At 45.2% G+C, this 26850-nt stretch overlaps 1 protein-coding gene across 8 annotated transcripts in view; it reads right to left on the bottom strand.

The window, feature by feature from the left end:
• The window catches only part of ZC3H12D (zinc finger CCCH-type containing 12D), a 42720-nt gene extending 32616 nt beyond the window's left edge, over nucleotides 1–10104 (bottom strand). Inside the window, exons 1-2 of one of the 8 annotated variants that reach the window (XM_033235115.1) lie at nucleotides 9866–10093; nucleotides 4404–4437 (exon numbers count right to left, since the gene is read on the bottom strand). The gene's annotated coding sequence lies outside the window, so the exon portion shown is untranslated. Of the gene's footprint in view, nucleotides 1–4403; nucleotides 4438–4783; nucleotides 4831–8086; nucleotides 8772–9865 lie in introns of those variants that run through there. The other 7 variants (XM_033235110.1, XM_033235112.1, XM_033235113.1 and 4 more) reach the window with 7 other exon arrangements.
• Between the last annotated feature and the right edge of the window lie 16746 nt (nucleotides 10105–26850).

The raw sequence follows: 26850 nt of genomic DNA, 5'->3' as shown, positions 1-26850 counted from the left end.
CTACATCCTGGCCTACACCAGGGGGTGGGGGGTGACCTGGGAAGGGGGTTGCAGCCTGATAGATGGTTTCTAAAGGAAGACGACTAAACCAATAGGAACACTCTAGACAGCCTGGGTCCCTCCTCTTTTCTACCCGCAAAGACCGATATATTCAAAAAAATAAATTTTTTAATACAGAAATAATCATGAAAACATATTTACTGCAAGCGAAAACTCCAAGCAACGATGAATAAAATACATGATGTCTCTCCTGCGCAACCCCAACCCACTCACCTCCCCTACTGTTTTTCTGCATCCCTCTAGTGCTTTCTCTATAAGTTCACTTGCATGTCTAATAGATAAACACAAATATTGTTTTAGAGTTGTTTTGTTTTAGTTTCACACAAATGGTGTCATATTACACTTATTGCTCAGCAACTTACTTTTATTATTAAAAATGCATTTTGGGGGCTGGGCACAGTGGCTCACACCTATAATTCCAGCACTTTGGAAGGCCAAGGCAGGTGGGTCCCAAGGTCGGGAGTTCGAGACCAGCCTGGCCAGCATGGCGAAACCCCATCTCTACTAAAAATACACAAATTGGCCAGACATGTGGCACATGCCTGTAATCTTTGCTACTTGGGAGGCTGAGGCAGGAGAATCGCTGGAACCTGGGAGGCAAAGGCTGCAGTGAGCCAAGATTGTGCTACTGCACTCCAACCTGGGTGACAGAGTGAGACTCCATCTCTCCAAACAAACAAAAAAAATGCATTCTTGACTGGGCGCGGTGGTTCATGTCTGTAATCCCAATACTCTGGGGGGCCGAGGCAGGTGGATCGCTTTAGCCTAGGAATTTGAGACCAGTCACAGCAACATGACAAAACCCTGACTCTACAAAAAAATGAAAAAATTAGCTGAGCATGGTGGCGTTGGCCTGTAGTCCCAGCTACTCAGGAGGCTGAGATGGTAAAATCTCTTGAGCCCAGGAGTTTGAGGCTGCAGTGAGCCGAGATCATACCACTGCATTTCAGCCCAGGTGACAGAGCGAGACCCTGTCTAAAAAATAAATCAGAATGGAATGGAATGGAATGGAATGGAATGGAATAGAATAGAATAGAATAGAATAGAATAGAATAGAATAGAAAAGAAATGCAGTTTAGAAATCTTTCCATGCCAGTTTACCTGTTCTGCTGCTCACTGTATCCCCAGCACTTAGGACAGTGACTCACATGGTTGAATTCAATGTATACATGTTGATTGGTGAATGAATGAATGAATGAATGAGTGAATATGTTCTTCAGTGTTTAAACCATGTGTCATAGGATGAAAGTCTGTTTTCCATTTTTCGCTGTTACAAATCAGGCTCAGTGAACATTCTGGCACATCCACCTTTCTACACCATCCTCATCTCAGTATCACAGGCTCCTGACCTTCAGTCCCTCTTCTCCTATTTGACTTCTTTGCGTCAATCACATCTCTCAGCCAGGTTCCCACTTTGGCCTGGCATTCTCTGCAGACCTGCCCCAGGAGTTCAGGAGCCAGAGCAGATCTAACAATGGCAGGGTCTGGCAAGTGAAGGGCATTTCGCAGCCAGTCCCCTGGACAGAGAGGCCTCTGCCGCAGTGGCCACCTGCTCACCTCCCACTCCACCTCAGCCCACTGATGGCAGGTACCACGTGAAATAATGAAACTGACCCCAGGGGCACCAGCCTCTTCTAACTGCCAACTCCAGCAACATCTTCACAGTCTTTGCCTTATGCCACCTCTCTGCCGTTTTTGAAACTGGGAACCACTCCTTGACCTGTTACTTTAAATTAAAAAATTGTGGACTGCCCTTTCTTGAAACTATCTGTTCCCTTAGGCTGTATAACTTGGCCTCATTCTTTCCCTAAATCGGTCCAGCTATGTCCCCTCTCCTTCAGTGTTGGGGTGCCACCCAGACTCTCCACCAGCCCCTATATTCTGATGGGCCCCACAGCTGCATGATTTGCTCACACCTCCCACTGAGCGCCAGGCACAGTTATAAGTCTGTGAGACAAATGCTGTGCATGCTATTCAAATCTTATGGGAACTCAGAATGCTGTCACACAACAGACATTTGCTAAGTGACTACTTCAGTGGTTCCTAAGGTGTGGTGTAGGGAAGCTTGGGGGACTCCAAGATTTTTTCAGGGCATCTTCAAAGTAAAAACTATTTTTAGGCCGGGCACAGGGCTCATGCCTGTAATCCCAACACTTTGGGAGGCCAAGGCGGGCAGATCACGAGGTCATGAGTTCGAGACCAGCCTGGCCAATATAGTGAAACCCCCTCTCTACTAAAAATGCAAAAATTAGCTGGGCATGGTGTTGTACACCTGTAGTCTCAGCTACTCGGGAGGCTGAGCCATGAGAATTGCTTGAACCTGGGAGGCGGAGGTTGTGGTAAGCCGAGATCGTGCCACTGCACTCCAGCCTGGACAACAGAGTGAGACTCCATCTCAAAAAAACAAACAAACAAAAAAACACTATTTTTATAATAATGCTAAGATGTAATTTCTGTGCTTTACTCTTATCCTCTCCTATGTGTACAACAGAATATTCTAGAGACTACATGTTGTGTGACACTGCAACAGCTTGAATGCAGAAGCAAGTATGAGAATCCAGCTGTCTTCTGTTAACCCAGACATTAAAGAGATTTGCAGAAATGTGAATCAGTGCCAGGCTTCTTACTAACTTTTTTTTGTTTTGGAAAATAAAGTTACTTTTCATGAAGATATGTCATTTATGTCAGTGTAATTGGTTTATTATTTATGTAGAAATAAATGAATTTTTTTAAGTTCTTTGTTTTCATTTCTAATAAAGTACGTATTCAGCGATAGATAGAACCCACATAAACAAAGACTCTTAGTAATTTTTAAGAGTATAAAGGGGTTCGGAAATTTAAAAGTTAATTCTTAAATCTAGAGCTGTTCCAACAGGTATTTCCACATAGCTGACTCCATGTAGGTGACCTATAGACATGCCCTCCTTCACCCAGGGCCCCAGTACAGAACATCCAGTGTCTTTACTCCCTCAGTCTGGCCCTCTCAAATGTATCTCCTACTGTCCTCTGCCCCACCCACACCTCAGTCCTGCCGTCTTCACCCCACACCCAACAACTGTAACAGCCTCCATCTGACCTGTAGCCAGCGTTGTATTTCTAAAACGAGTCTGATCATGTTCGCCACCTGCTCCGAAATCTCCTCATTGGCTACAAGAAATACACCAAATTCCTAGGCAGGCTGATGAGCTTGTCACAAAGCAGCCCTGATATCGTCCACCTCACTGCCCACCCCTGGCACACCTGACCCCTTCTCTAGAGCCATGCTGAACGTTTCCCTGCTCCCGAGGCATTCCAAAATGTTCTCACACCAAGCATAGTGGCTCGTGTCTGTAATCCCAGCACTTTGGGAAGCCGAGGTGGGAAGATTGCCTGAGGCCAGGAGTTCAAAAATAGCCTGGACAACATAGTGAGACCCCATCTCTAAAAAAAAAAAAATGTTAAAAATTATCTGGGCATGTTGGTTTGTGCCTGAAATCCCAGTCACTCAGGAGGCTGAGACAGGAGGATTACTTGACCCCAGGAGGTCGAGTCTGCAGTGAGCTGTGATCACGCCACGGCACCCCAGCCTGGGTGACAGAGCAAGATCCTATCTCTCAAAAAATAAAACTAAACTTAAAAAACAAACAAAAAAACAGGATGTTCTCAGCACTGTGTTTCTGCATATGTTTTCCTCTCTACCTGGAAGGCTCTTTTTGTCTTGGAAGACATCAAGATTCAGCTCAGATGTTATTCAGAGCTGTCATCCCTGCGCCTACAGACAGAATGAGCAGCTTGACCATCTCATCTACCACAGCACTTTGCTCACACCTGTCTTATAACACAGTGAATTGTCATTCTTCTGTTTCTCAAGACGCTGAATTACTCAGGTATCCTGACCTATTGCCTCAGAATCACCAGCACCAGCACGATGCCTAGTATATCTGAGGAGTTTAATGGATTTTTTTTAATTTTTAGAGATAGGGTCTTACTATGTTGCCCAAGCTGGACTTGAACTCCTGGGCTCAAGTGATCCTCCCACCTTAGACTACTAAGTATCCAGGACCACAGGTGTGTGCCACAATGCCCTAATAGATTTTTTAAACTAAATGTCCAAAGCTAAAGTTATCTTGTCTCCTCAAATATTTTTTTCCTTGGGCTCCCAATCTTATTGAATGGCATCTCCCAGAGGCCCAAAGAAGAAATCTCGAAGTGCCCTTTCACTCCTCTCTTTTCCTCACCTCTACATCCCATTGGCCAATAATTCTACTTCCTGGACATTTTCCATAACCACCCTCCCCTTCACACTCACACCACCACCACCCTACCTCATTCACTCCTTTGTGTAACAAACATTTGCTACTCACCAACTCAACACCAGCACTGTGCTGCACCCCAGCTCTATGAAAACAAAATAAGACAATCCAGCGTCAACTCATTCACAATCAGTTCAATAAAACAGACAAAAAACGTTAACAATGAGCTGTAAATCATGAAGATAAGCACGGACATTCAATTAGAAAAATGTGCTTTCCAATGTGGTACATATACATCACGGAACACCATGCAGACATAAAAAACAAAATCATGTCCTTTGCAGCAATATGGATGGAGCTGGAGGCCATTATCCTAGATGAATTAATGCAGAAACAGAAAACCAAATAGCACATGTTCTCACTTATAAGTGGGAGTGAAACATGGAGTACACGTGGACACAAAGAAGAGAACAATAGATACCAGAACTGACCGGGCCCAGTGGCTTCTTCCTGTAATCCCAGAACTTTGGGAAGCCGAAGCAGACCAGCCTGACCAACATGGAGAAACCCTGTCTCTACTAAAAATACAAAATGAGCCGGGTGTGGTGGCGCATGACTGTAACCCCAGCTGCTCGGGAGGCTGAGGCAGGAGAATTGCTTGAACCAGGAAGGTGGGGCTTGCGGTGAGCTGAGATCATACCATTGTGCTCCAGCCTGGGCAATAAGCTTGAATCTCTGTCTCAAAAAAAAAAAAAAAAGATACCAGAACCTACTTAAGGTCAGAGGGTTGGAGGAGGGCAAGGATTGAAAAACCACCTATCAGGTACTAAACTCATTACCTGAGTAACAAAATAATCTATACACCCAACTCCCACCACATGTAATTTACCCATGTAACAAACCTGCACACGTATCCTTGAACCTAAAATAAAAGTTGGAGCCTGGGCACAGTGGCTCATCACTGTAATCCCAGCCCTTTGGGAGGCCAAGGTGAGCGAATCACTTGAACCAGGAGTTCAAGACCAGCCTGGGCAACATGGCAAAACCTGACTCCACAAAAAATACAAAAAAAATTAGCTGGGCGTGTTGGCTCACACCTGTAGTCTCGGCTACTCAGGAGGCTGAAGTGGGAGGATTGAGCCTGGAGTTTAAGGTTTCAGTGAGCCATGATTGTGCCACTGCACTCCAGCCTGGGCAGCAGAGTGAGACCCTGTCTCAAAAAAATAAAACAAAATAAGAAAGAAAAAGAAAAATGTGCTATCAAAATACAGGTGAGGATGAGGTTGGGAGTTCGAGACCAGCCTGACCAACATGGAGAAACCCTGTCTCTACTAAAAATACAAAATTAGCCAGGCATGGTGGCACGTGCCTGTAATTCCAGCTACTCAGGAGGCTGAGGCAGGAGAATTGCTTGTACCCAGGAGGTGGAGATTGCGGTGAGCCAAGATTGTGCCACTGTACTCCAGCCTGGGCAACAAGAGTGAAATTAATTCTGTCTCAAAAAATAATAATAATAATACAGGTGAGGAAGGTCTTATCTTCTTTTGAGGGGCAGGTAAGGCCAAGGAACTGCTGGAGAGAGGCTGGCTCTTCCAAGCAGGAAGAGGGGCCATGTCACACTCCACACCATCATCACCGCCGGGCCCAGCGCACCCTCCAGGCTCTTGGTCACCTGTCTCCAGCCCAGCCTCACCTCCTCCCTGACTGGTGACCAGTCCTTCTCTCTCAGGACGGTTGTCCCCTCAGCTGAGGTCCACCTGCGGCCCAGACTCCATAAAGGAAGAGGACACTCACCCAGCCTGGCAGGCCAGCCTCACACCAGGGCCACTCACTGAGCCCAGAAGGCCTCCAGTCAGGCTCTTCCCTCACCCAGAACATCTACCTCACAGGCAAACCCCACTGCCACACCTCTCAGAAGCCTTCCCACCCCTGACAGCCGTGGCCACCTCCATCCCTCCCCACGCAGGCACTGTGACATTTGTTTTAATTTGGAAGAAAAAGAAAGAAGGGAAGAGGGAGGATATGTGGAAGAAAGAAAAGAGGGTGAGAACTAAGAGAGAGAAAGGAACAGAAGAAAGGAACAGGCGACAGGAACAGAAAAGTTCACTTCCTATGGCTCAGCTTTTTTTTTTTTTTTTTTTTTTTTTTTTTGAGAGAGAGTCTTGCTCTGTTGCCTAGGCTGGAGTGCAATGGTGCAACCTCGGCTCACGGCTCACTGCAGCCTCTGCCTCCTGATTATCAAGTGATTTTCCTGTCTCAGCCTCCCGAGTAGCTGGAACTACAGGCACATGCCATCATGCCCAACTAATTTTTGTATTTTAGTAGACATGGGGTTTCACTATGTAGGTCAAGCTGGTCTCGAACTCCTGACCTCAAATGATCCACCCGCCTCAGCCTCCCAAAGTGCTGGGATTACAGATGTGAACCACGCTCCCGGCCGTGGCTCAACCTTTGTATCCAAGGCCTTCCTGTTACCCCTGGTGGGAAGATGGGGTAGAGACAAGTGTTCCCTTCCCGCTGGTGAGGAAACTGAGGCTTGGAAAGTAAAGGCTGCATGGCTAGTAAAATGGCGGAGATGATCGGCAGTGACGAAAATAATTTGTCGTTTTGAGTTGTGGTCAGGACACAGGCAGCATCTTGTTAGCTGGGTCAGGTAACTTCTCTTCTGTTACCAAGGAACGGCTCTGAGGAAAGTCCTTGCACTCCATGTGACAGAAACATGAACGTTTCCAAAACGAAAATACTGGGGGCTTTCGCCTGGGGGGCGCAGGGAGAGCCGCCCGGGCCAAAGTGGGGGGCAGCTCCCCTAGGGGCCCTCAGGCCACAGCCCACAGCCCGTTTTCTGAGGAGACTGAGGGGCAAGCATGGCCAGGAGAGCTGTTTTCACACTACACTAACTGAAAGACCGCATCTACTTCAGAGGCTTTTTCTCCCTTGAGACTTTAGAATCAACTTGGTTCCTTTTTAAAACTTCTAAATACGGAAGAAGCAGGGGTGAGGGTGAGGTGCTGCTCCTAGGAGCCCCCCAGGTCTCGGGGCCACAGCCTTCCCCCAGGACATGAAGGTCTTAAGCTGCAGCTCTGCCAGCCGCGACTCATTTCTTCCTTCCTATTTTGAAGACCTGAAAGTCTGAACGACTTCATTTCAGTTTCCTTCCTCCATCCTGACTGGAAGTCACACGCTGTCCAAATGATTAGCGACAACACTTAGAAAATCCTCCAAGTGGCCCCGCAAGGCCCTGGGAGGTCACAGGAGCAGCTTCCTGTGGTCAGAGCGGGCCCCTGGGGTGGGTTCGGGCGGCCTGGAAGAGCAGGGGCCCCGCGGCTGGAACAGATCAGATCTGTCCATTCTAGAATCAGTCAATCCAAGGGAGGGGTCCCAGGCTCTAGTCTGCACCCTCTGACTAGAAGGGTCCTGAGGAAAAGAAAAACAAAGAGGAGAGAAGGAGGGTGGGGGAGAAGTGGCAGCTCCCATGGGGGCTTCCTTGTATATTATCACATCTGTGGGAACCTCAGTGTCCTGGGAACCACCTTATTACTCCCAGTGCAGGGGAGGAAACTGAGGCAAAGAGCGGCTTCGGTGACATACCCAGGCCCCTACTGTAAATAGGGGAGAGCAGACTCCCAAAGGTGGCGATTCGCCGAGGCCAGAAGGCACTGCCCAGGGCTGCTCAGGTGCCACCCAAAGGCCACCGGCCACCATGAGGCACCATGGAGCAGGCCACAGCCACCCCAGTCCCAAGACCAGCACACTCAACACCTCGCCCCTGCCCCCCAAGTCTGTTCCCGGGTCACCTCTGTCAGCTCCACAGAAATCCACGACATTATGGCCTCCAGAACTCAGCCACCAGGGTGAAGAGAAAGTTTCCTGCCCTGAGCTTCTCCACAGAGGCCAAGCAAAAAGTTTCTGGTTCAGCTCAGAGCTAGAGGCCCTCAGTCGAGCTGTCAGTTAGATTTTGAGGAAGTCACAGAGAGGCAAAGACTGTGGTTCATGGGACTAGTGTTTCTTGCCTGGTCTTCTTTTTTTTTTTTTTTTTAAGGGAATTTGTACTTTTTAAAAATTTTCTTTAAATTGTGGTAAATTATATGTAACATAAAATGTACCATTGTAACTATCTTAAGAGCACAGATCAGTAGCATGGAGCACATTCAGACTGCTGTGCAACCATCACCACCGTCCAGCTCCAGATCTCTTTTCAGCCTGCAAAACTGAAACTCTCTGCTCATTAAACAGTAACTTCCCATTTCCCATCCCCAGCCCCTGGCACCCGCCTTTGTACGTTCTGTCTCAATAAATATGATTCTAGGCAGCTCTTAGGAGTGGAACGGTACAGTATTTGTCCTTTTGTCACCGGCTTATTTTGCTCAGCATTGTATCTTCAATACAAACTCCCGGGCTCAAGCAATCCTCCCACCTCAGCCTCCTGAGTAGCTGGAACTACAAGCACACACCCCCATGCCTGGCGGGTTGTTTTTTTTTATTTTTTTAGAGCCAGGGGTCTAACTAAGTTGCCCAGGCTGGTCTCAAACCCCTGGCCTCAAGGGATGCTCCCTCCCTGGCCCCACAAAGTGCTGGAATTACAGGTGTGAGCCACCACTCCCAGCCAATTTCTCTTGTTTCTAAGGCTGAATAACATCCCTTTGTATGTATACACCACATCATGTTTATCTATTCACTCTTCGATGGATACTTGGGTTGTCTCTGCCTCTGGGCCTCTGTGAGTGATGTTGCTGTGAACGTAAGAGTGCTGGCCTGGCCTTTTGCTTTCTCAAACTTGTCCCCTGCTCTTCTGCACTGTGATGGTTTCTCTAAGGTGGACACACAAGTATTTAAGCCCTGATCCACATCCCGGAGCAACTCTACCGTAGTCCACACCCCAGCCTGTTCATGTGTCAGGGAAGGGCACCCCATGATTGGCATCGCCTGGCCTTAGAGAAAAGCTCATAATCTTGGGGGCCACAGATGAGGTTTCTTATGGAAGCAGGGAATTTGTCTTCACTGCAGTCAGACTAAGATTTAGTTCAGTTTCCTCATTAGCCTTCATGAAGCCCACAGAGGCATCCTCTGTAAGAGACACTACCAAAAGTTCCTGACTGCATTCAGCCTGGAAACTAGGCTTCCCATAGATGATAACTAGTCTAGAAGATGCTCTCATGAGCATGGTGACAGGGCTCAAATGTGCCTGAGAGTTCTACTCTTTCTGATTTCCTAACATGTAAATATCTTCAAAGGCCACAGCGGATCTGAAGGAGGTTTTACTGAAACTGAAGAGCTTCCTCTGTTTAATCTTTCCCCCAAAAAACTCATCTGGAAATTAAGCACAATTTTACTAAAATGACCAAGGATTTCACCTAAATGAAATTAAAGAGGGTTATCTTATTTTTTTATTTGGCACTTAAAATAATTTAGAGTGTGAGAAACCAGCTTGTTCAGGGTCACACTCCCCCAGGACTGCTCTCTAACAGCCCTCCTTCCGCCCCTGCCCCAGGGTTCCAGCCTCTCTCCTCCACCCCTGGACTCAAGTCTGCGTGGTGTTGGCCACACTGACTAACAGCCAGGGGACATGCGCTCACCAGCGGGGTGTGTCCCTCCGGTCTTCACAATGGATGCTGGCCCAGTCACCAGCAGCCTTCACACCAATGTTCTCCCACCAGTGAGGCCAGGCCCCCAGGTACCAGTGGAGTCAGAGGAGGGCAGCTGGCATGCGCCACGCAGCCACTAGGAGCCACTTCATGCCAATGCTCCACTTCCTGCACGCCACAGTCACGTTCAGCTGCAAAAGTAGTTATGCTTTGAGTTTTGTTTTTTTTTTTTAAGAAAAAAAAAAGGAAAGGAAGAAAGCAATTAAATGGGGGGGGGGTGACTTAAAGTTTGCGCCTCAGCATGAGTCACAGAATCAAAGTTCACAACCTCCATGAGGGCAGCAAGTCTCCGTGAGGGCGGCTGGGGTTGGCTGCACAGCAAAGCCAGGGGAGGCACCATGAGAAGAACAGCATTCAGAGTCCAAGGGGGAGAACCCCTGTTCCAAGTGGGAACTTGGAACAGAAGTTCTCCTGCCTCCAGCTGAGAAGATGATCAGATTCTAGCTGCTCCTGGGGAAAGTCGGTACTCACAGCTGGATACAAACATAGCTTGCAGGAGGAAGAGTGTCAGGGCAAGAGAGAGAGCAGAGATGGCTACGGGGATACAAGTACATATGGGGATATGGTGCAGGGAGGACTCTGTCCCTACCTTCATGAAGGGGAATTCCAAGCAAGTCACGAAGTCCTTCTGACTAGGGACCAAGGCACTAGCCTGTGTCAGAGATAACATGGCCCTGTGGCTCCCTACTGCTGCCCTGCAGGGCGTGGGTGGTAGCTTCTCTCCCACTGTGGCAGGGGAAGTCTGACCCAGAAGTCTGACACCACCTGACCACAGCATTCTGCAGGCTGCCTGGCCTCCAGCCTCACCAGGTACAGGCAACAGACCCAGAACTCTGAAATGATTTCCTAAATTTGCCGATGCTCATCAGGGGTCAGAAGAAGAGGAAAAAACACAATCAACCCACACGGTAGCCCACCTCCCAAAAAACCTCCGTGTCTCAGGCAGCAACTTGCTCAAGGACACACAGTCAACCAGTTGGTCAAGGTGGGTTTGGAACCCAGGTGTTGGTGCTAGGGAGGTAAGAATGGCACAAGGTAACTGGAATGTGTAGCTCTATTTATTTATTCACCACCTGTCTCCCAAAGAAAATGGGAAGCAGTGTAGATTAAAACACATAGAGAATGGAATAATTAAAATAATAAATAAAGCCAGGTGCAGTGTCTCATGCCTGTAATCCCAGCACTCTGGGAGGCCAAGGTGGGAGGAGTGCTTGAGCCCAGGAGTTCAAGACCAGCCTGGGCAATATGGCCAAACCCCAGCTCTACAAAAAGTATAAAAATTAGCCAGGCATGGTGGCACACACCTATGGTCCCAGTCACTCTGGAGGCTGAGATGGATTGCTTGAGCCCAGGAGGTTGAGGCCGTAGTGAGCTGTGATTGCACTACTGCACTCCAGCCTGCGTGACAGAGTGAGATCCTGTCTCAAAAACAAATAAATAAAATTTTTTTAAAAGTTCAATCAGAAATCCTTACAAGAAAAAAAGAATATCATACTAGAAAGCTAGATTAGAGTAGTCACTGCATTAGAACACTAATTCTAGCTTTGAAGTTTTCTGGTACAATGGATTTTCAAGTAACAGCTCCCATTTTTCTTTTGTTGTTGTTTGTTTGAGATGGAGTCTCGCTCTGCCGCCCAGTCTGGAGTGCAGTGGTGTGATCTCAGCTCACTGCAACCTCCGCCTCCTGGGTTCAAGCAATTCCCTCGTCTCAGCCTCCCACATAGCTGGGATTACAGGTGCATGCCACCATACCCGGCTAATTTTTGTATTTTTAGTAGAGACAGGGTTTGAACATGTTGGCCAGGCTGGTCTCAAACTCCTGACCTCATAATCTGCCCACCTTGGCTTCCCAAAGTGCTGGGATTACAGGCATAAGCCACCACACATGGCCGACAACTCCTATTTGTTTAGCACCAATGATATACATGGTAGTTTACATCAAAGTATCCTAATCTCCACAACAGCTCAATGGCATTGGAATAATTATTCCCATTTCCAGATGAAGTCATTGGGGATGAGAAATGGTAGCCAACCTGCACACATTCACTCATTAAGTGGTTGAGTGAAGATGGAAACCCAGGGCCATCAGGCTCAAAAACATGCTTTACACAACACACGTTGCCTCCAAGCTCCCAAAACCATAAAAAAGGATGCAGAGTTTCCAAGAGAAATAAATACATTCCTGATGTTAAATTTTAGGAGAGATTGGTCGGGTGTGGTGGCTCACGCCTCTAATCCCAGCACTTTGAGAGGCCAAGGCAGGTGAATCACCTGAGGTCAGGAGTTCGAGACCAGCCTGGCCAATATGGTCAACATGGAGAAACCCCGTCTCTCCTAAAAATACAACAATTAGCCAGGCGTGGTGGTGGGTGCCTGTAATCCCAGCTACTTGGGAGGCTGAGGCAAGAGAATCATTTGAACCCGGGAGGTGGAAGTTGCAGTGAGCCAAGATTGAACCATTGCACTCCAGCCTAGGCAACAAGAGCGAAACTCCGTCTAAAAAAAAAAAAAGAAGAGATCTAAATCCTTACATTGAGTAAGAAATCAGTTAATGTCTTCAGCTCAAGTCCTGTAGAAGATGCCATGTTGGTCTTCAAATGCCCATTCTTCACCATAAGCCCCAGTAAAAGCTGAGGGTATAACCTCATACCTCAACTCAAAGGAAGGCATTTCTATGGGGAAATGAGCTATCACTGTCCAAGAGCCTTGCTCTCTGATCGTCTAACCAAGTAAAGCAACAGAACTCAGAGACACATAGTGCAATGGCTTCCTTGGATGATCTCTTTCAAACACTAGATGACTGAGCCACATTTTTGGCAGGTGTGAGATAGCAACCGATCAAAGAGGAAACTCTCTGAGGATATTGCTAAGAGCAACCTGGCTGTGCATTTAAGAAAAGATGAACCTGGGCAATGAAATTTAGAAATCCTGATGTGTACTCAGCCCCAGGTGAGCAGGCATGCCTGCACAGGACAGGGGCCACAGTGGGCAGCACCTACTCCTTCTCAAAAGAGATTCTGGAATCGGCTCAACTAGCAGACAACAAGCATTTGGTGGAGGCCCCCAAAGTTCTGCCTTAAATTTTGGAGACATTATTTAGGGCAGAAAAATGATTATTCAATTTAAGAAAAGAGCCATGCTACAGTCTTTTTACAGTAGCTGATTTAGAGAAACCTCATCTTGAATCCTCCACAGCTAAAATGATTTTGCTGCCATGACTCTGAGAAGCTGGAAGAATGAAATCATTGTTGAGGATATTTATTGCACACTTGAGCAAAAAGTAAGGCCTTCCAGGGGTAACAACAAGTTCAGCTACATCACTGAACCAAAACTAGGCTCTGCCTCTGAGAGATGTAAGAGAAGGCAATGGCGGCCAGGTGCAGTGGCTCATGCCTGTAATCCCAGCACTTTGGGAGGCTGAGGCAGGTGGATCATGAGGTCAGGAGTTCAAGACCAGCCTGGCCAACAGAGTGAAACCCTGCCTCTATTAAAAATAAAACAATTAGCAGGGCATGGTGATGCGTGCCTGTAGTCCCAGCTACTCGGGAAGCTGAGGCAAGAGAATCACTTGAACCTAAGAGGCAGAGGTTGTAGCGAGCCAAGATCGTGCCACTACACTCCAGCCTTGGCAACGGAGCGAGACTCCATCTCAAAAAAAAAAAAAAAAAAAAGAGAGAGAGAAGGCCATGGCTTCCCTCTTGCTGTGGCAGTGGGGCCAATGTCCACACATCTCTGGACACTATTAGAGCACTGAGAAGAGAGTGGGGCAGTGAGCCTCACATACTTTCTTCTACCTTGTTTAAAATTGTCATTGGATCTGTCCCAAGGCTATTTCTGCCCATTCTGGCCCTTGTGGTGAGACTGAGGTCTGTGCTTTCAGGAAGCAGTCCGGAGATGCTGAGATGGTGGATGGCAGATGTGTGGGTACAGACCGTCACCACAGAGGAAGACACGGATGCCCAGAGAGATAACATTTGTCCTGGAGACTGGAAGCCCATCCATGGGTCCAGGAGGGGACCCCATAGCTTGCCTGTCCCCTTCTATCTGCAGCATCAGTGAACATCCTGAATATCATTGGTTGTGTAACCTGTTTTTCCAGTGAGCTAAAAGAGAGTATATAGAGCTATTTGCAGTGGTGACATGGACATGCATGGGTTGGGCCCCACTAGAAACTGCTCAGCTGCTCTCCAATGACTTGTTCACCAGCAGCATGGGAGGGGGTCCCCATTCCTCCATATCCTGCCAACATCTGGGATTGAGACAATCTCAGTGCTTTCTGCTAATCTAATGTGTGAGAAATGGTATATCATGATTATTTTAACTTTCATTTCCTTGGTTCACAGTGAACTTAAGGATCTTTTTATATGTTTCTTGGCATTGCAATTTTCCTTTTTCACCCTTCCATTGTCCGTTTTCCTATTCTGTAGACTTTTTTTCTTTTTATTTGTATTAATGTTCATATATATATTTTGTTCGTTTGTCTTGAGATAGGGTCTTTGTTGCTCAGGCTGGAGTGCACTGTCATAACCACAGTTCACTGCAGCCTTGAACTCCTGGGCTCAAGCCATCCTCCCAGCCAAGTAGCTGGAACTGTACTAGGAGGGGTGCACCACCACACCCAGCTAATGTTTTCAATTTTTGCAGAAGCATCGTCTTGCCCAGGCTGGTCTCAAACTCCTGGGCTCAAGTGATCCCCCCAAAGTGCTGGGATTACAGGCATGAGCCACAATGCCCACCCTAAGTTTTATTTTTTACATTCAGGTCTTTAATCATGACCTGGAATTTCTTTTGATAAACAGTATGAGAAATAATCTAAGCTCTTTTTTATTGTTTCTTTTTTTCTTTTTTTGCATATCTTGGTAGGGAAAGAATCCAAGCTTATAATGGCAGGCAGTTTGGTGTCATGAACTTGAAGCCAGAGTGCTCTGCTACTTATTAACTGTGTAACTTTGAGCAAATTATCTAACCTCTGTACTTCGGTTTCCTAACATGTAAAATGGGAATAAATAATCTTACCTACCTCATAAGGATACTGTAAGAATTACAGGAATTAGGGTCTATAAAGTACTTAGAAGAGTGCCTGGTGTATAGAGACCCATTTTTCTGGAAACTATAGTTCTCTTACAAAAAGCCCCTAGGGAACTATAAGATGGCCTGTACTAACACGCTACCCATTGCTAGGAAGAGAGACTGAATGAAAAGACATGAGCACTATGGGAAACAGGTAGAGGAACCTTGGGTTGAAGGCAAAGAATGAGTGATGATCGCATGTTCAAATGAAACTCCTACTCCTGGGCTAATGATGTGGGCTTATAAGTGGTCACATTTGAATGCCTGCAACATTCTATGTTTAGAAAGTTGGCCTCTAAGGCTCAACTCAGTATCTGCTCAACATCTTTGCTAACCTCTAGCCAAAGTGCTGGGTAGTTTTTCTTGAGCTCTGCAAGCGCCTTACACCCTGTAGTGGGTTAAATGGTTAAATTGTGCCCCCAAAAAGATATGTTCAAATCCTAACCTCCAATATCTGTGAATGTGACTTTATTCAGAAATAGATCCTTTGCAGATATAATCAAGTTAAAAAGTATTCATGCTGGATGAGAGTGAGCCCTAAATCCAATGACCCAATGACAGGTGTCTTTTTTTTTTTTTTTTTAAGACTAAGTCTTGCTCTTGTCCCCCAGGCTGCAGTGTGATGGCGTGATCTCAGCTCACTGCAACTTCTGCCTCCCGAGTTCAAGCGATTCTCCTGCCTCAGCCTCCCGAGTAGCTGGGATTACAGGCACCTGCCGCCACACCCAGCTAATTTTTTGTATTTTCAGTAGAGACGGGATTTCTCCATGTTGGCCAGGCTGGTCTCAATCTCCTGACCTCAGGTGATCCACCTGCCTCGGCCTCCCAAAGTGCTGGGATTACAGGCGTGAGCCACTGTGCCCAGCTGGGGTGTCTTTTTAAAAGAAAGGACTGAGAAATTTGGAGGGAGTCGCAAGGAGGAAGGCAATGTGAAGACAGAGGCAGAGATGAGGATGATACAGCTATAAGCCAGCGAACGCGATGAGAAGCTAGGAAGAGGCAAGGAAGGATTCTTCCCTAGAGCCTTCAGAGTGAACATGGCTCTGATGACAGCTTGATTCAGACTTCCAGCCTGCAGAACTGTGAGATGATAGATTTTGTTTTGCTTTGTTTTGTTTGAAACAGAATCTCACTCTGCCACCCAGGCTGAAGTACAGTGGCACAACCAGCTCACTGTAACCTCAAACTCCTGAACTCAAGCAATCCTCCTGCCTCAGCCTCCTGAGTAGCTAGGACTACACGCATGCACCACCACACCTGGTTAATTTCTTAATTTTTGTAGACATGGGGTCTTTTTATGTTACTCAGGCTGGTCTTGAACTCCTGGCCTCAAGCAATCCTCCCACCTTGGTCTCCCAAAGTGCTGGGATTACAGGTGTGAGCCACCATGCCCGGCCTTGTCTTAAGTCACCCTGCTTGTGTTAGTTTGTTGTGACGGTCCTAGGAAACTAATACACCCCTCGAGCCCACAAATACTTTCCCTCAGAGTTCTTAGTTGTGATAATGATTTACTCACAGCTAAGCACACTCTCGCTGTCTAATGGGAAGACAGTGAAAGAGCTATGGAGTGAATCCTTGGGCCTGAAGGATGGGCTGGCAGCCCGTGGGGCAGCTGTCTGCACATGATGCAGTGTTGCCTGTGCCTGCCCGTGCTGGGGTTGTGCAGTGAGAGGGAGATCTAGGACAGACCTAGAAATTAAGCACGTATCATGGTCATGCCTGTCGTGTTATTTCCTATAAGCATATGCCAGGGGAAAAGACCGTGAGTGTGTGTTTTTGGTGTGTTCTTAGAGAGTGGGCAGTAGAAAATGATCAATGCAGCAATGAAACATCACTTACCGTGAAGGTAAAAGTGCGCACTGCCGCCTGCTGAGATTGCAGTGTTTTTGAGGCTACTTTCCTGCTGTATGTGAGGCACTCTCTCCTGCATGCCAGACATGCCATGAATCCAACAAAGAGCCTGTGCCCAAGATGCTTCCAGGTCAGCCCATGAATGCAGCACAGGCCAGTCGACCTTGTGGGCTCCATTCTGATCCTGCTTACACCCTATCAGGTTTACTAAAACCACATCCATCCCTGGTCATGCTGAAGATACTGGTATTATTTCTGTGATGCCAAATGAGTGATTATGTAACAAAGACTGTATGACTTTAACGTTGTTGTTTTTGCGCCCATTCTATGTTCTAACAATGCACCAACTTGGATATCAAAAGCAGAAGAGAAGTCCTCAGCATGTGCATCATCTCCTCTGGGAAGCGCGCTTGATGTATGTCTGCATTTGGGGTGATGTGTGGAATCAGTATTGAATGAAATCATGTTCAATGCCACGTGAGGAATGTGGTGCCAACCCATGGTAAAGGTCCTACATACAACGCCCAGAGTAACTTTTCTCAACTATCCCAGTGCCACTTTCTTCCGGGGGCCTGGCAAAGCAAATCCAAGCTTCTCAGTTTTGCATTTGGGACTCTCCCCTTCCCGATTTCCTCATCCTTCCTGACACTCATTGCCTTCCCAGCCTTGGCGATAGTCAGACACCACCCTGCTCTCCCTCTGCACCTGGCTTGTTACCACCTTCATATGCCTTTGTTCCTGACTCAGGTTTCCCCAGCTCTCTCCACCAAACCAAGCAAACACAACTTTTCTCTTTTTCAGGAGCCAGAGGTCACTGGTCTTGTTCTAGATTCACAGCAGCAAAGAAGCATTGCCTAACTTCTCTTTTTATACAAACTCTCTTGCTAGAATGATACTGTATTTGCAACCTTTATGTATGTCCAGCTTCCTAGTACTCTACTCATGTAAGTAAATAACAGCAATACAACTTTTTAAAAAATGTTTGAGACTGAATCTTGTGCTGTTGCCCAGGCTGGAGTGCAATGATGTGATCTCAGCTCCCTGCTGCCTCCGCCTCCTGTGTTCAAGTGATTCTCCTGCCTCAGCCTCCCAATTAGCTGAGATTATAGGCATGCACCACCACACCTGGCTAATTTTTGTAGTAAAGATGAGGTTTCACCATGTTGGCCAGGCTCATCTCAAACTCCTGACCTCAAGTGATCCACTTGAGGTGGATCAGTGCCTCAGCCTCCCAGAGTGCTGAGATTATAGGTGTGAGCCACTGTGTCCGGCCAATACAACTTTTTAATTGCCCATAAAAACGTCACTTAAAAACCCTGCCCATCTGCCCATTCAATAAACAAGGAATAGCAGAGGAGGCAAAAACATAAAATTATCAACTCTTGACAGTGCCCCTAGCAAAATTAAGCCTAATTAGTAGTCAAGTGTGGGTAAAATAGGATAAGACCATAGATTTTCCCATTAGCAGAAGAGTAATTAAAATGACTTGTTTTAAAAAGAGTTTTGGGCTGGGCGTGGTGGCTCATGCCTATAATCTCAGCACTTTGGGAGGTTAAGGCTGGTGGATCACTTGAGGTCAGGAGTTCAAGACCAGCCTGGCCAACATGGTGAAATCCCGTCTCTACTGAAAATAACAAAAATTAGCAGGGCATGATGGCAGGTGCCTGTAATCCAAGCTACTTGGGAGACTGAGGCAGGAGAATCACTTGAACCTGGGAGGCAGAGGTTGTGGTGAACCGAGATCACACCATTGCACTCCAGCCTGGGTGGCAAGAGCGAGACTCCGTCATGAAAAAAAAAAAAAAAAGAATTTTGAAAATGAAGGGGATCTCCACATTCTGTCATTTAATAACAGGAAGCCCAGGGTTCTCTCAAATTTCCCATCAAAACATGGTTTCATAGCAACAGCCACTGAAAGGTAAGGTTCCTGTGATTTCGATTTTACTATCTATTATACATTCTTTGTGACTCAGTCTAGATGGGTAAGAAATGTCACTTAAGATTAAATGTTTTTATGATGAGTGGAAAACAAAGATGAAATATATTTTTCAGTAACTAAAAAGCAACCAATTTATTAAAAGACACTTGTAAAAGTATGATTGCTGAGTGTATTTAAAATTTCTTTTATTTAGCCTTTAATAGTTCTAATCAAAATCTTTGAAAATTCAACCGGTAAGAAAGATTAAGCTGAAACCTTACAGTGAGGTTGTAATAACTAAGAAATTTTAGGCTCCAAATAGTTTTGGTGTTATTTTTTATTTTTCATTTTTTATTTTTGAGATGCATTTCCACTTGGCATCCAGGCCGGAGTGCTGGCACAATCTCTGCTCACTGCAACCTCCGCCTCCCGGGTTCAAGCAATTCTCCTGCCTCAGCCTCCCGAGTAGCTGGGATTACAGGTGCCTGCCACCATTCGCTGCTAATTTTTGTATTTTTAGTAGAGACAGAGGTTCACCATGTTGGCCAGGTTGGTCTCGAACTCCTGACCTCAGGTGATCCGCCTGCCTCGGCCTCTCAAAGTGCTGGGATCACAGGTGAGCCACCATACCCGGCCCCAAATAGCTTTTTAACTTAAAAAAAATCTGACTACCAAGAGCTCACTCAATCTTTCTTTGTGGGAGGGGTTGGCAGGGACAGGTTAGCAAAAGCCAGTAGAATATATAAATGGAGACTGGTTTTAAGAGTTCACCTAAAACCTAGAGAAGCAAAACAGAAGAAATAGGAAACATGGCCACTTTACCATAGATTAGTAGTAGTATCATGAAGCCAAGACTGTGCTGTATCTGATCAAGGATGCATGATAAACTCTATGTTTCTGTACACACATCTTTGTTAAAACCAGTTTCTCACACCTAATTGCAGCATTTGCAATTAAGGAAAGTTTTGTCTTGAAATGATAGGTTCAAACATTTTTACCACTTTGATTTTTCCCACTGGATCTACTGAATTCAATCTTCAGGTGTGGGGATGTTATTTCCTGTCATGGCCCCATCACCTGCAACCAGCATTTCTCCCTTGGGCATTCACTCTTTCAGACTACATTTTAGAAGCTTCTGTATGAACAGTACATATTTTTCTATATTCAGAGTGATAGTTTCTTATGTATTTAAAATGTTTTCTATTAATGGCTAAGAATTATGTACAATAGCAGGGAGACAGTTGCTCTTAGCTGTATGGTGAACTAGATATTCTGAACTGTAACCACGCCCTCCCACTTCCTCCATACAACATCCACATGCTAGGTAAATTACAGCAATTATACTTTATTTATTTATTTATTTTGAGATGGAGTTTCACTTTTGTTGCCCAGGCTGAAGTGCAATGGCGTGATCTCGGCTCACTGCAACCTCCGCCTCCCGGGTTCAAGAAATTCTTCTGACTCAGCCTCCCAAGTAGCTGGGATTGCAGGCATGCACCACCACGCCCAGCTAATTTTTTGTATTTTTAGTAGAGACAGGGTTTTTCCATATTGGCCAGGCTGGTCTTGAACTCCTGATCTCAGGTGACCTGTCCACCTTGGCCTCCCAAAGTGCTGCGATTACAGGCGTGAGCCACCACGCCTGGCCAGCAATCATACTTTTACATGCATTGATGAGACTACAAGACAGGGAAATTCCTCATGACTCACAAATATATTAACAAAATGGTAAGCAGGCCACTAGCGAGGATGCCCCTGCCTGCATAGCTGGGGACTAAGGACTTCAGGTCAGTGATGAGGGATATTTATAAAGACAAGGCTTTGGACCTAAAAGAGAACTGGGAAGTTGAGCCTAAGATCTTCACATGAAGCCAGGAGACTATAATAGAAGAGCTCACCCAGAGAAAATTCATCAGAGAAAGACTGGGCTAGGGAAAAAAAAACCACCTAAGGCTGGACACGGTGGCTCACGCCTGTAATTCCAGAACTTTGGGAGGCCGAGGCAGGTGGATCACAAGGTCAGGAGTTCAAGACCAGCCTGGCCAATATGGTAAAACCCCGTCTCTACTAAAAATACAAAAATTAGCTGGGGCTGGGCGCGGTGGCTCAAGCCTGTAATCCCAGCACTTTGGGAGGCCAAGACGGGCGGATCACGAGTTCAGGAGATCGAGACCATCCTGGCTAACACGGTGAAACCCCGTCTCTACTAAAAAATACAAAAAAACTAGCCGGGCGAGGTGGCGGGCGCCTGTAGTCCCAGCTACTCGGGAGGCTGAGGCAGAAGAATGGCGGGAACCCAGGAGGTGGAGCTTGCATTGAGCCGAGATCGCGCCACTGCACTCCAGCCTGGGCGACAAAGCAAGACTCCGTCTCAAAAAAAAAAAAAAAAAAAAAAAAATTAGCTGGTCATAGTGGAAGGCACCTGTAGTCCCAGCTACTGGGGAGGCTGAGGCAGGAGAATCGCTTGAATCTGGGAGGTGGAGGTGGAGGTTGCAATGAGCCAAGATCTCACCACTGCACTCAAGCCTGGGTGACAGGGCAAGACTCCATCTCGAAAAACAAACAAACAAAAAAACAACACCTGCATTTTACCGAGTTCTGCACTGATGGGGGTATAGATGGGAGATCTTAATGCTAGATACGTTTTCCTTGATATTTTGTTAACTTTCATCAAGGTCTAGGGTTCAAAAATACATTATGCTTGCACATGGAAAGTCCAAGCCAGAAATGAAAGTAGCCTCGAGTGATTGCATCACCTGGATTTTGAAAGGTAAATATGTATCCTCTCTGGAGAAAAGCATCTTCATTTTAGATACCTTATGAGTCCCAAAGTACATCCTCCCAATTTAAGGGGAAAAAAAAATCTGAAACACACAAGGAAATAAGCCACTATGCACAAGGGTTAGCAGAAAAACTTTTTTAATTCTTAAGAAATTAAGATACTGGGCCGGGCGCGGTGGCTCAAGCCTGCGGATCACAAGGTCAGGAGATCAAGACCATCCTGGCTAACACGGTAAAACCCCGTCTCTACTAAAAAAAAATACAAAAAACTAGCCGGGCATGGTGGTGGGCACCTGTAGTCCCAGCGACTCGGGAGGCTGAGGCAGGAGAATGGCGTAAAACCCAGGAGGCAGAGCTTGCAGTGAGCTGAGATCCAGCCACTGCACTCCAGCCTGGGCGACAGAGCAAGACTCCGTCTCAAAAAAAAAAGAAATTAAGATACTGGAATTATCAAAAACACAATATAATTATGTAAATAAAACAGAGTGGAAATACATGAGCAAAGAACAACAGAAAGTCAAAAATAACAAGGCAAATTCAAGAAAGAATCAAACAGAACTCCTAAAAAAAATTACTGAAATTAAAAATTCAGTGGACGGGTTAAATAGGAGACTGGGCTTATATGAAAAAGAATGGGTGACCTGGAATATAGACCTGAAACAATTATTCAGAATGCACTATCTGGAAAACATAAGATACAAAGAACAAAATGAGAAAGCCTTACATAAAACTGACTAAGATTACAAAAGTAAATAATAGATATAATGTGGAGAGAGACTATTTGAAGAGAAAATGGCAGAGAAGTTTCCAAAATAATAAAAAACATGAAGCCATCAGACACAGGATATAACAAGAAAGATAAAGGAAATCCCTATCTAGACACATTATAGTGGAATTCTAGAATACTGAAGACAAAGGAAAACCTTAAAAGCAGCCAGAGACCTTTTTCAACAAATAGTGCCAGTACAAGTGAATGTTCATAAGCAAAAAAAAAAAAAAAAAAAATTCTCAAAGTGGATCACAGACTTAAATGTAAAACTAGAGAATTTTTAGAAAAAAAATTAAAAGTATGAGAAAAATTTTCGGAAGCTAGTGCTCAGCAGAGTTCTTACTTTTGACACCAAAAGCACGATCCATAAAAGGAAAAACTGATAAACTGCAGAAAAATTAAAATCTTGTACTCTACAAAACTCTGTTAAGAAGATTAGGCCGGGCGCGGTGGCTCAAGCCTGTAATCCCAGCACTTTGGGAGGCCGAGACGGGCGGATCACGAGGTCAGGAGATCGAGACCATCCTGGCTAACATGGTGAAACCCCGTCTCTACTAAAAATACAAAAACTAGCCGGGCGAGGTGGCGGGCGCCTGTAGTCCCAGCTACTCGGGAGGCTGAGACAGGAGAATGGCGTAAACCGGGAGGCGGAGCTTGCAGTGAGCTGAGATCCGGCCACTGCACTCCAGTCCGGGCGACAGAGCGAGACTCCGCCTCAAAAAAAAAAAAAAAAAAAAAAAAGAAGATTAAAAGATAGGCCATATGTTGGAGGCTAGGCATGGTGGCTCGTACCTGTAATACCAGCATTTTGGAAGGCCAAAGAAAGAGAATTGCTCGAGACCAGGAGTTTGAGACCAGCCTGGGCAACACAGGGACCTCATCTCCACTAATAATTAAAAAAAAAAAAAAACTTAGCTGGGTGTGGTGGCAGGCACTTGTATTCCCAGCTACTAAGAGGCTGAGGTGGGAGGATTGCTTGAGCCCTGGAGGTTGAGGTTGCAGTGAACTGTGATCACACCACTGTACTCCAGCCTGAGTGACAGAACGAGACTGTCTTAAAAAAGAAAAAGAAAGACAAGCTATACATTGGGAGGAAACAGCTGCAAGCAGCATATCTGACAAAGAACTAGTATGTAGAATACATCAAGAACTCTCAAAATTCAAAAATAAAACAACTAAAAATCCAATTAGATATAAAGTAACATTTCACCTAACAGGATATGCAGATGGCAAAATGAGTACATGAAAAGATACTCAACAACATTACCAATTAAATAAAAATTAAAACCAGAATAAATTATATACCTATCACTATATACCTACCAGAATGCCTAAAATAAAACACAGAGACACAACTAAATGTTGCTGAGAATGTGAATAAAGTGGATCACCCATATGTTCTTGGTGGGAATGTAAAGCAGTCTTACTCACCCTGGAAAACAGTTCAGCAGTTTCTTTACGCAATTATCATATGACCTAACAACTGCACTACTGGGCAGTTATCCAGAAGAAATGAAGACTGTGTTCACAAAGAAACTAACAGCAGCTTTATTCATTATGGTCCCAAACTGTAAACAACCCAGATGTCCTTCAATGGGTGAATGGTTAAACAAACTACAGTATATTCATAGTCATACCATAAAATACTGCTCAACAATAAAAGTGAACTATTGGCCAGGCACAGTGGCTCACACCTGTAATCCTAGCACTCCAGGAGTTCGAGACCAGCCTGGCCAACATGACGAAACCCCATCTCCACTAAAAATATAAAAATTAGCCAGGCATAGTGGTGCACCCTTGTAATCCCAGCTACTTGGGAGGCTGAGGCAGGAGAATTGCTTGAACCCAGGAGGCAGAGGTTGTAGTGAGCTGAGATCGCGCCACTGCACTCCAGCCTGGGCAAGAAAACGAGATGCTGTCCCAAATAAATAAATAAAAGAAAATAAAATAAAAGTGAACTATTGATACAGCAACAACCTGGAAGAATCTCTGAAGAATGAGGCTGACTGGGGCAAAACAAACCCAATCCCAAAAAGGGGTTTGGTTTATAATCCTGTAAGACACAATCTCGAACACCTTAATCCTGAATGGTGAAATCCCAAAAGATCAAAATGCCTAATCTAAAATCCATTATGTCTAAAATCCCAAAAATCACAGTCAGAGGATGCTGGCATCATGTTAGAACTACAACTTTCTCATTGTCTTTATTTGGAAATTAAGTATGGTTTAAGGAGGTATGTATGGGTGCCAAGTTAAGAGGTGGCCTTTGGGACCTAATTTTAGGTGTCAAGTTGATTGGATTAAGGAATACCTAGAAACTTATTAAAGTTTTGAGTGTGTCTGTGCAAGTGTTTCCAGAGATTAGCATCTGAGTGAAGCCGGTGGAAGACATTGGTTGTTCTTAAAAGTATTTCAAATGACTGCAGTTATAAAGCTGAGCACACAATTACCAACCATAGGGCTATGCATTGATACACTTCCCTTTTTGATCTATTTCTTTATAAATACCACTCATCCATTCATAACTGTCATATCCATGTGACTGTCATTAGTAGAACTGATAACTGTTTATGCTTGCAAAAATATGTATGTTATTGTTGCCTATTTTATTGTGTAAAGTGGCCTGTGTTTGTATTTCTCAAATCCTCTTTTAAAAATGTAAGTAACCAGCTGGGCGTGGTGGCTCACGCCTGTAATCCCAGTACTTTGGGAGGTTGAGGCAGGAGGATCACGAGGTCAAGAGATCAAGACCATCCTCATTAACACGGTGAAACCCCGTCTCTACTAAAAATACGAAAAAAAAATTAGCAGGGCGTGGTGGCGGGTGCCTGTAGTCCCAGCTACTCGGGAGGCTAAGGCAGGAGGATGGCGTGAACCCAGGAGGCGGAGCTTGCAGTGAGCCGAGATTGCATTACTGGGTGACAGAACGAGACTCTGTCTCAAAAAAAAAAAAAAAAAGGAAATAACCCGAAGTCAGGGGTTTGAGACCAGCCTGGCCAATATGGTGAAACCCCATCTCTACTAAAAATACAAAAATCAGCTGGGTGTGGTGGTGCACACCTGTAGTCCCAGCTACATGGGAGGCTGTGGCAGGAGAAACACTCGAATCTGGAAGGCAGAGGTTGCAGTGAGCTGAGACCGTGCCACTGCACTGCAGCCTGGGCAACAGAGTGAGACTCCATCTCAAAACAAACAAAATGTAAATAAATATCTTTTAAAAGCTTTTAAAATTATTCTTTCCAGAATTACATATTTGGGATTATGATTATCAGGGTTTCAACCTTCATGATCACAGCATTTGCGATTATGTATTTCCGGATTATGAATGGCTCCCCAAAAGGCTACATAATACAGAATTCCACTTACATAAAATCCTTGAAATGACATAATTATAGGAATGGTGAACAGATCAGTGGTTGACAGAGGTGAAGGAGAAAACAGAAGTGGCCGGGAAGTAGATGTGGCTACAAAAGGATAGCAAGAGGGGTCTGGGTAGTGATGGAAATTTTCTGTATCTCCACTGTGTCCATGTCAGCATCTAGGTTGTGATACTATACTAGTATCTTACAAGATGGTATCACTGGGAGAAACTAGGCAAAGGGTACACAGATTCTCTCTGTATTATTTCTTATGATTGCATGCCAATCTACAACTGATTTCAAAATTGAAAGTTTAACCACAGCAAAAAAGCAATCAGAAAGAAAAGTCACATTATATCCAAAAGAATGACATTTGGAATGACAAAAGATTTCTCCCCGGTAGTAACAAAAGTAAAAAGACAGTAGACTAATTCTTCAAAGTACTGGGGGAAAAAAAAAAACAAAAAAACTCAGAATTATGTACATATAAAATCAACTGTACAGAATGAACTGAAAATATTTTTGATAAATGTAAACTAAGAGTTTGCCATTAACAGATGTCACTGGAGGAACATCAAAGGATGTGCTTCAGAAAGAAGGAAAATTATTCCAGGTGAAAGGTCTGAGATGCGAGAATAATGAGTAAAGACACACTTCTAACATATAAAGTAAATCTAAACCAACAGTAATCTGTACAAAAACGGTAAGAATCACAAGGTCTAATTTTTTTCTAACAGACGGTGTCTCACTGTGTTGCCCAGGCTGGAGTGCAGTGGCTAGTCACAGGCACAACTGCAGTGCACTGCAGCCTCTAACTCCCGGCCTCAAGGGCTCCTCCCGCCTCAGTCATTCAGCAGCCAGAACTACAGGTGTGCACCACTGAGTCCAGCTCAAGGTCTAATTTTAAGGTTAAAAATCACAAGCTATAACTAAAATACTGAATGATTTTAACACGAAAGCTGCAACAGGAGCGACTTAGAGAGTTCCAATACTCTCAATTAGAGTGGAAGATAAAGATACAACATTACACTTTTTAAGAACGGATGTAATATTCTAAGGCAATTCCCCAAAACAAGGAAGACAGGGCAGAGGGGTGAGGGTGGAATTAAAAACCATTTTTTATTCCAAACGAAAAAAAAAGAATGGAAGAAAAAAACATAAAAAGCAG

Source organism: Trachypithecus francoisi, unplaced genomic scaffold, assembly GCF_009764315.1.
Source record: "Trachypithecus francoisi isolate TF-2019V2 unplaced genomic scaffold, Tfra_2.0 Lachesis_group15, whole genome shotgun sequence".
Lineage (NCBI taxonomy): Eukaryota > Metazoa > Chordata > Mammalia > Primates > Cercopithecidae > Trachypithecus > Trachypithecus francoisi.
Note: the sequence above shows the minus strand (reverse complement) of the source record. Positions and strands in the feature narration are given on the sequence as shown.